This window comes from Sciurus carolinensis, chromosome 13 (genome assembly GCF_902686445.1).
Source record: "Sciurus carolinensis chromosome 13, mSciCar1.2, whole genome shotgun sequence".
Taxonomy (NCBI): Eukaryota; Metazoa; Chordata; class Mammalia; order Rodentia; family Sciuridae; genus Sciurus; species Sciurus carolinensis.
Window position 1 is genome coordinate 92,034,296 of NC_062225.1, and position 7,382 is coordinate 92,041,677.

A 7,382-nucleotide genomic window follows, 5' to 3' on the forward strand; every position below is an offset into this window, starting at 1 on the left:
ACTGTGAGCTGATGATTTCAATGGTCTCAGTTCATGGTTGGCCAACTCCATCGCTGTGCTTCTGAGGTGAGGTAGAACATCATGACAGGTCATGGTGGAGGAGATACTTAGCTTATAGCACCTGGGAAGGTAAGAGAGAGAGAGAGAGAGCAAACAGGTATGAGATACAACCCTCTAGGGCATTCTCCCAGTGACCTACTTCCTCTAGTCATGCTTCACTTGCCCACCTTTACCACCAAGTCATCCATTCATATTATTAATCCATCAAAAGCATTGACCTGCTGATGAGGTCACAGGGCTGATGACCTAGACGCTTCACTTGAACACTGCTACACTGTCTCATGACAGGGGTCGAACCTGCTATCCAGTCCATAACATGATCTTTGCCAGGAAAAAACTATTTCACCAGTACCAGAAGCAGAACCACCCAATTTCTGAAACTGAATGCTATTTCCTTATAATTAATGGAAGCTACTAGTTTAAATTTTCTTTTAGGTTCTTCATGGAAAAGACTTTCCCTGATATCGAAGCTCAACAAAAACATGTAAATGAGCAGGAAGTTTAGAAGAATTCCTTCCCTTTTGCCTTGGAGGCCTGCAAGGACCGTAATGACAACCCCAACCACAGGTTTGGGTACAACGCAAACACTGTTTTACTCAGAGTGAGCTGCTCATACAGAGAGGAAGACCGGTCACACCCTCAAGGAGCTCAGAGCCGTGACACATCACACAGGTCCAAACCCAGGCTCATGCTTCAGCACAGCCTGAGCTACCAGGACGCTGGAAGGGAGAGAACACAGCTTCACCAGGACAATGAAGTCGCCCTTTGCAAAACATGGCAGAGGTCTGGGCTGTGACGGAGCAGGAATGGCAGTTTGAGAAGAGCAGTCTGGTCAAGTCCCACCAGTTCATGGTGACCGTGGAGCCAAACCTTGAAATAATGCGGAGGAACATCAGATAAACCTGGACTAAAGTCCATGCGTATTTTTTTTTTTCAGTTGACCTTGAAGAATTTGATTAACTTCCAGAATCACCATTTACCTCATGTTAAAATTTTTGATGAAACCTGGGTCTCAGCATTGGTGCCAAGTAAACAAAAGCATGTAAATGTAGGTGGTGCACCACTTTCTGCCCCAGGTCTGAGTCTCCCCAGCACTGTGTGGACATGTGTGCAGCCAGACAGGCGGCAGTACACATTAGGGACCCACAGGCAGCAGTGCACACTCAGACGCTCACAGGCAGCAGTGCACACTCAGACACACACAGGCAGCAGTGCACACTCAGACGCACACAGGCAGCAGTGCACACTCAGACGCACACAGGCAGCAGTGCACACTGGGGGCCCACAGGCAGCAGTGCATACTCAGACACACACAGGCCGCAGTGCACACTCAGACGCACACAGGCAGCAGTGCACACTCAGACGCACACAGGCAGCAGTGCACACTCAGATGCTCACAGGCAGCAGTGCACACTGGGGGCCACAGGCAGCAGTGGACACTCAGATGCACACAGGCAGCAGTGCACACTCAGACGCACACAGGCAGCAGTGCACACTCAGACACACACAGGCAGCAGTGCACACTGGGGCCACACAGGCCACAAGTGCACACTCAGACACAGGCAGCAGTGCACTCTCAGACGCTCACAGGCAGCAGTGCACACTCAGATGCTCACAGGCAGCAGTGCACACTCAGACACACACACGCAGCAGTGCACACTGGGGCCCCACAGGCAACAAGTGCACACTCAGACACACACAGGCAGCAATGCACACTGGGGGTCCACAGGCAGCAGTGCACACTCAGACACTCACAGGCAGCAGTGCACACTGGGGCCACACAGGCCACAAGTGCACACTGGGGGCCCACAGGCAGCAGTGCACACTCAGACGCTCACAGGCAGCAGTGCACACTCAGACGCACACAGGCAGCAGTGCACACTCAGACACACACAGGCAGCAGTACACTGGGGGACCACAGGCAACAAGTGCACACTCAGACACACACAGGCAGCAATGCACACTGGGGGCCACAGGCAGCAGTGCACACTCAGACACACACAGGCAGCAGTGCACACTGGGGGCCACAGGCAGCAGTGCACACTCAGATGCACACAGGCAGCAGTACACTGGGGGCCCACAGGCAACAAGTGCACACTCAGACACACACAGGCAGCAGTGCACACTGGGGCCCCACAGGCAACAAGTGCACACTCAGACACACACAGGCAGCAATGCACACTGGGGGCCACAGGCAGCAGTGCACACTCAGACACACACAGGCAGCAGTGCACACTGGGGGCCACAGGCAGCAGTGCACACTCAGACGCACACAGGCAGCAGTGCACACTTGGGGCCCACAGGCAGCAGTGCACACTCAGATGCACACAGGCAGCAGTGCACACTCAGACGCACACAGGCACAGTGCACACTCAGACGCTCACAGGCAGCAGTGCACACTGGGGGCCCACAGGCAACAAGTGCACACTCAGACACACACAGGCCGCAGTGCACACTGGGGTCCACAGGCAGCAGTGCACACTCAGACGCTCACAGGCAGCAGTGCACACTCAGACGCACACAGGCAGCAGTACACTGGGGGACCACAGGCAGCAGTGCACACTCAGACGCACACAGGCAGCAGTGCACACTCAGATGTGCACAGGCAGCAGTGCACACTCAGGCATGCACAGGCGACAGTGCACACTCAGACGTGCACAGGCAGCAGTGCACACTCAGGCGCGCACACGCTCTTGCAGGAGCAGGAGTGGGGAAGGGGTCGCTGCTGTGGTTTGCTCCCTGACATTCCCTAAACCTAAGCCTCCCAGACTCTGCACCAGCCCCACAGGGCACAGACCAGCTGGTGATGGACAGGTTCGTAGTCACAGCCTGAAATCTGCACCGGGCGGATCTGCCTCTGTGCGGACCCCTCTGCATTACCAAGAGCAGCACGCGAGCCTGCCTGAGGCGGCTGGGCAGCCCGGCTCCCGGCTGGGCAGCGCTCCGGGAAGCCTCTGTTCTCTCCTTCTGCAGGCCACAGGCACCGCTCTCAGCTGGATACCATCATGGAAGACTAATGCCCGGGGACCTGGGGATCGTCACTTGATTTCGTCTACTGTGAAGCTGTGTTGAAATGCTTTGACAGAGGCCTCTTCTCCTGGGGCTCATCAAGTACCGCTGGTGGGTCTGCTCGCTTGAAGCCCTTCTTTCCTAGGTAACCAGGAACACCATGTAATTTGTAATGGTAACTGGGATAATGAATGCACACTGCAGTCAGCTATTACCAGCGGTAATTGGTGCACCTTTCATCTCCCGTCAAGCAGAGTGGTTAGGATTAGGACCAAAAGGCAGCTATCATCTCTCTCATTTCCTGACTCAGACAAAAGGCAAAAGAAGGTGCCTGTCTGTGCTGATAGGTGTCTGATCAAAGCAGCCGAGAGCTGTCAGAAGCCAGCCAGCCTCAGCAACCTGACTGCTCCTTAATGCAGCTCTGCCTTTGATCTGCTGGCAGCCCAACTGGGTTCTATTTATGTACAAAAATAATCATCAGTGTTGTAGGAGAACAGAAGAAAATGCCGTTTTCTATTTTGATGCTACTTTTGCAGTCTGATAAGGCTAGGAAATGTGTGCTAATTCTGTCCTGGGTGTGTGTGTGTGTGTGTGTGTATGTATGCATGCACACTCACACATGCACACAAAGCTTTCTCAATAAAATGCCTTTGAACCTTCATCAAATAAACTTGGCAGTAAGCAGGAGTCAGAATGTTGATAGAAATAAATTATCCTCCTTGGAAGGTTAAACAAAAAGCATAAGTAAAACAATGTTGGCATCTGTATTTTGTCTCTCAGCAAAATTTATAGGTTATAGATTTATGGATGTCAAAAGGTCCTAGGTTTTAAAGATTTGGGGTCAAGCCCAGGTCTTTTGCTCCACCAGGTGAATTCAGGCGCATACTGATCATACGTGCATCTGACGTTCACGCTCCGCAGGAAGGCTGCCTGCATTCCTTTGTGTCCGGGTTACCCTGAGCCCTGAAGATGCCTGCCACTGCTTCTTCTGAACAACTGAGGAAATGTTTGGCCAAAGAGTTAGGAAGACAAGTACCTCCTTTCATCCCTTTGTGCCTGGGTTTCCAAATTTGTGAAAGGAGTATAAGACAGTATTAGTGAGCTTATTACGTGATTGAATTAAAGTTCAAAAGTAATTAGGTCAATGTCCAATCCACTGTAGGAAATCATGAGTGCTCCATGCTTTCTGGTTGCTGCTGTTAGTTACCTCGTAAAAGGGCTTCGAATGCATGCCCTGACCCTTAGGGAACCGTGGCCTGGCGAGCCCCTCAACCAGTGCGGCCAAGGATCTCTCGCCCTGGGGTGAGTCCACTGCCAGCGTGGACGCATGCCTAAGGGCGAGCAGGCACCAGGCGCGTGCGTCTGGCTTGTGGACCCCCTTAGAAGAGGGCGAGTTCCAGCAAAGCCACATCGGCCACCTGAACAGCAGTTGCTGGTGCGGGTTCTCCACTCAGCCTCAGGCAGGAGTGTGCACTCGCACACACAGGTGTGCAGATCTTAACCAACGTCCAAGACCCAGCAGCTTCACATCCCGCAAAACTTCCATTCTTCACCCTCCCAGATGGAAGCCTTAGTCAGGCAGCTTTCAGTGGACTTTGCCCACAGTGTTGGAGATCACTGCATAACCAAGGCGTCTCTTCTGTCCGCCATGAATCAGGGCGTCCGACAGAGGTGGAATCAGAGTCGCAGGCACAGCTGAGACCAGCACCGGACGCTGTTCTAGCACTCCCAGTCAGAGCTTCGGCCCGTCACTCACTCCCTCCAGCAGGGTTCACTACGCACCAGGCTTCCCCCACGGCTCACTCTGCAGGAGCACAAACTCCAGGCCAGCACAGAGGACAGCCTGAGCTCCGGTCAGAGCTCTGCCTTGCAAGGATCTGGCACGCTCCCTGTCTCCTGAGCCGAGACCAAGGCTCCTGCCCTCCACTGTCTGCCCAGCTCCTAGCAGTGTCGGCCAAACAGAAATCACTAGCTGTCCATGACCTCCCCTAAGTAAACACAGGTCCAAAGTGGTAAGTTAAGAAATATAAATTAAGCAATATCAGAGAATTACTGCATAAAACAATAACTAAAATGTATATAATACACAATAAATGTATCACAAGAGAATCAAACATTCTTCCTTAGTATTCTGGAGTAGGGAGGACTCCAATAAAAGAGATTTTATTAGAGTTATTTGGGTTTATCTCTAATCTCTATATTGAAATTATGCTTTTTAATATCAAAAAACCTGAAATTTATACTGTCTGGAGTACTAGGTGTTCAGTCAGTGTCTACAAAGGGAATTCTAATACCCATGAAAGCCACAACTTCTGAGATAAAATTTTCTGTGACACTAAGAGCCTGGTCAACTCTGCTTTGCTATCATGAGGTCCACACACCACCAAAGTTGAATTCAGAAACTTTCATCAACATTCAGTACTGCTCCAGAAAGCCAGTATTACCCGATTTCTTCATTGTGAACAGCGTTATCAATATAAACTTCTGCATCAGCTTGGTTTATTTTCCAGTTGATCCACTAGGACATGTGATCAGTAGCTACGTTCAGCAGAATTTTTGGCTATCTGAGCTTATGGAGAGATTTTAGGCTGATGCAACTCTTGTGTGCATCGTTGCTATCCCAAGGAGTTCAGCTCCACACACCCCACAGGGATCAAGCACAACTGTGAGGAGAGTGTCCCATGGAGGTATTAAGTCCCTGTTCCTAACTATTCTTCTGGCTCCAGACCATCCACAGTGGTACATGAGAGAAGACTCAGCAATAAATCTCTTAGAATTTATTTCTGATATGATTGAGAAGAAAAATGAAACTTTTAGGAATTACCACCATAATACTTTATTGTCTAAAGTTCCATGAGGACACTTAATTTATTGAATGTGTACACATGTGTATACATTTAGAAGAATCATACCACATACACTGTTTGAGGATAACCCCTTATGCATTATGCTAATGATGTTCTATGTGAGAAATTATCACTGACCACAACATATCCTGGATCAGACATCTATTTAATAAAAGTAGCTCCTGAGCTTCTTTGCTTTCTTTTTGTTCTTTGGTTAGTTATTAAGCTAGGGAGGACTTTATTCCAGGGGTAAGAAGCTCATGAGCTCATAGAATTCAAGAGGTGGCATAACAGAGCATGCACACCCCTTCTAAGAACATGCTGCTAGCAGAGTGGGACCATTGCAGCCAGGTCTTTCTCTCCCTTTACCTTCCTCTTGCTTCTTCTCCTCACTGTTACTTCAAAAGGTCACATATCCTAAATATTAATGTAAAATCTGTTTTCTAGATCTCATCAATATTTTTAGTCGTGTAAACAATACTCCTGGGTCAATTAAAACAGCCTTGGCAAGGCAGGTCACGGTAGCCATGGGGTTTGCTTTGCCCCTCTGGTCCTCCCAGTGGCACCAAGCCTTATCCTTCACACTGTCGGAGTGCATGGTGAGTGCCTGGGGGTGCCAGCTTTCTCTGGCGAGTGGCCCTAGCAGATGTCGGCACTAACTGCCACTACTTTGACTGGGGAAGAGGAAAGGCATTTGGTGTGGGGCAGTGATGGGCTCCAACTGGGTAAGCCTTGTTGAATTCATGCCAGAACGCTCGGCATCTGCTTTTCCAGATTTCCTGGCATTTGTATCCACGGGAGGTCATTCGTGGCTCAAGCAGCATTAGATATGGACAGAAAAGACTACTTCTAACTTCTCCTTTTGGTGGAATTGGTTTTTTAAAAGTTCTCTGTTCAGCTTTAGTTTTGTTAGTTGGCTGAGGGTTCTTTTGTTCAATCTGGAGAGAAAGCTCAAATACACAAAATGCAGCTCACTTAGTGTTAGCAGCTCTGACTTTTGAATGGCAGCAGCTCTCAGCTCCTCGTGTTAGCGACTCTCCCCATTACTCTCCTGACAGTTGGAGCTCACAGCTCCTCTGACTAGCTGCTGAATGGCAGCAGCTCTCAGCTCCTCGTGTTAGCGACTCTCCCCATTACTCTCCTGACAGTTGGAGCTCACAGCTCCTCTGACTAGCTGCTGAATGGCAGCAGCTCTCAGCTTCTCGTGTTAGCGGCTCTCCCCATTACTCTCCTGACAGTTGGAGCTCTCACAGCAGCTTCTCCTGACGCTCCAGGCAACTCTCTGCAGTTCTCTGGCTTCTAGCTGTTCTCAGGGTTACCAGTCCTTGGTATTATCATTCCTGGCTGCTGATAACTCTCAGTGACAGCCACCCTCAGGGTTACCATCTCTTAGTACAAGCACTCAGTCAGCTCTACTAGAGATAGAAACAATGAATAGACAGAATAAAATCATTCAAAAGAGGCTTT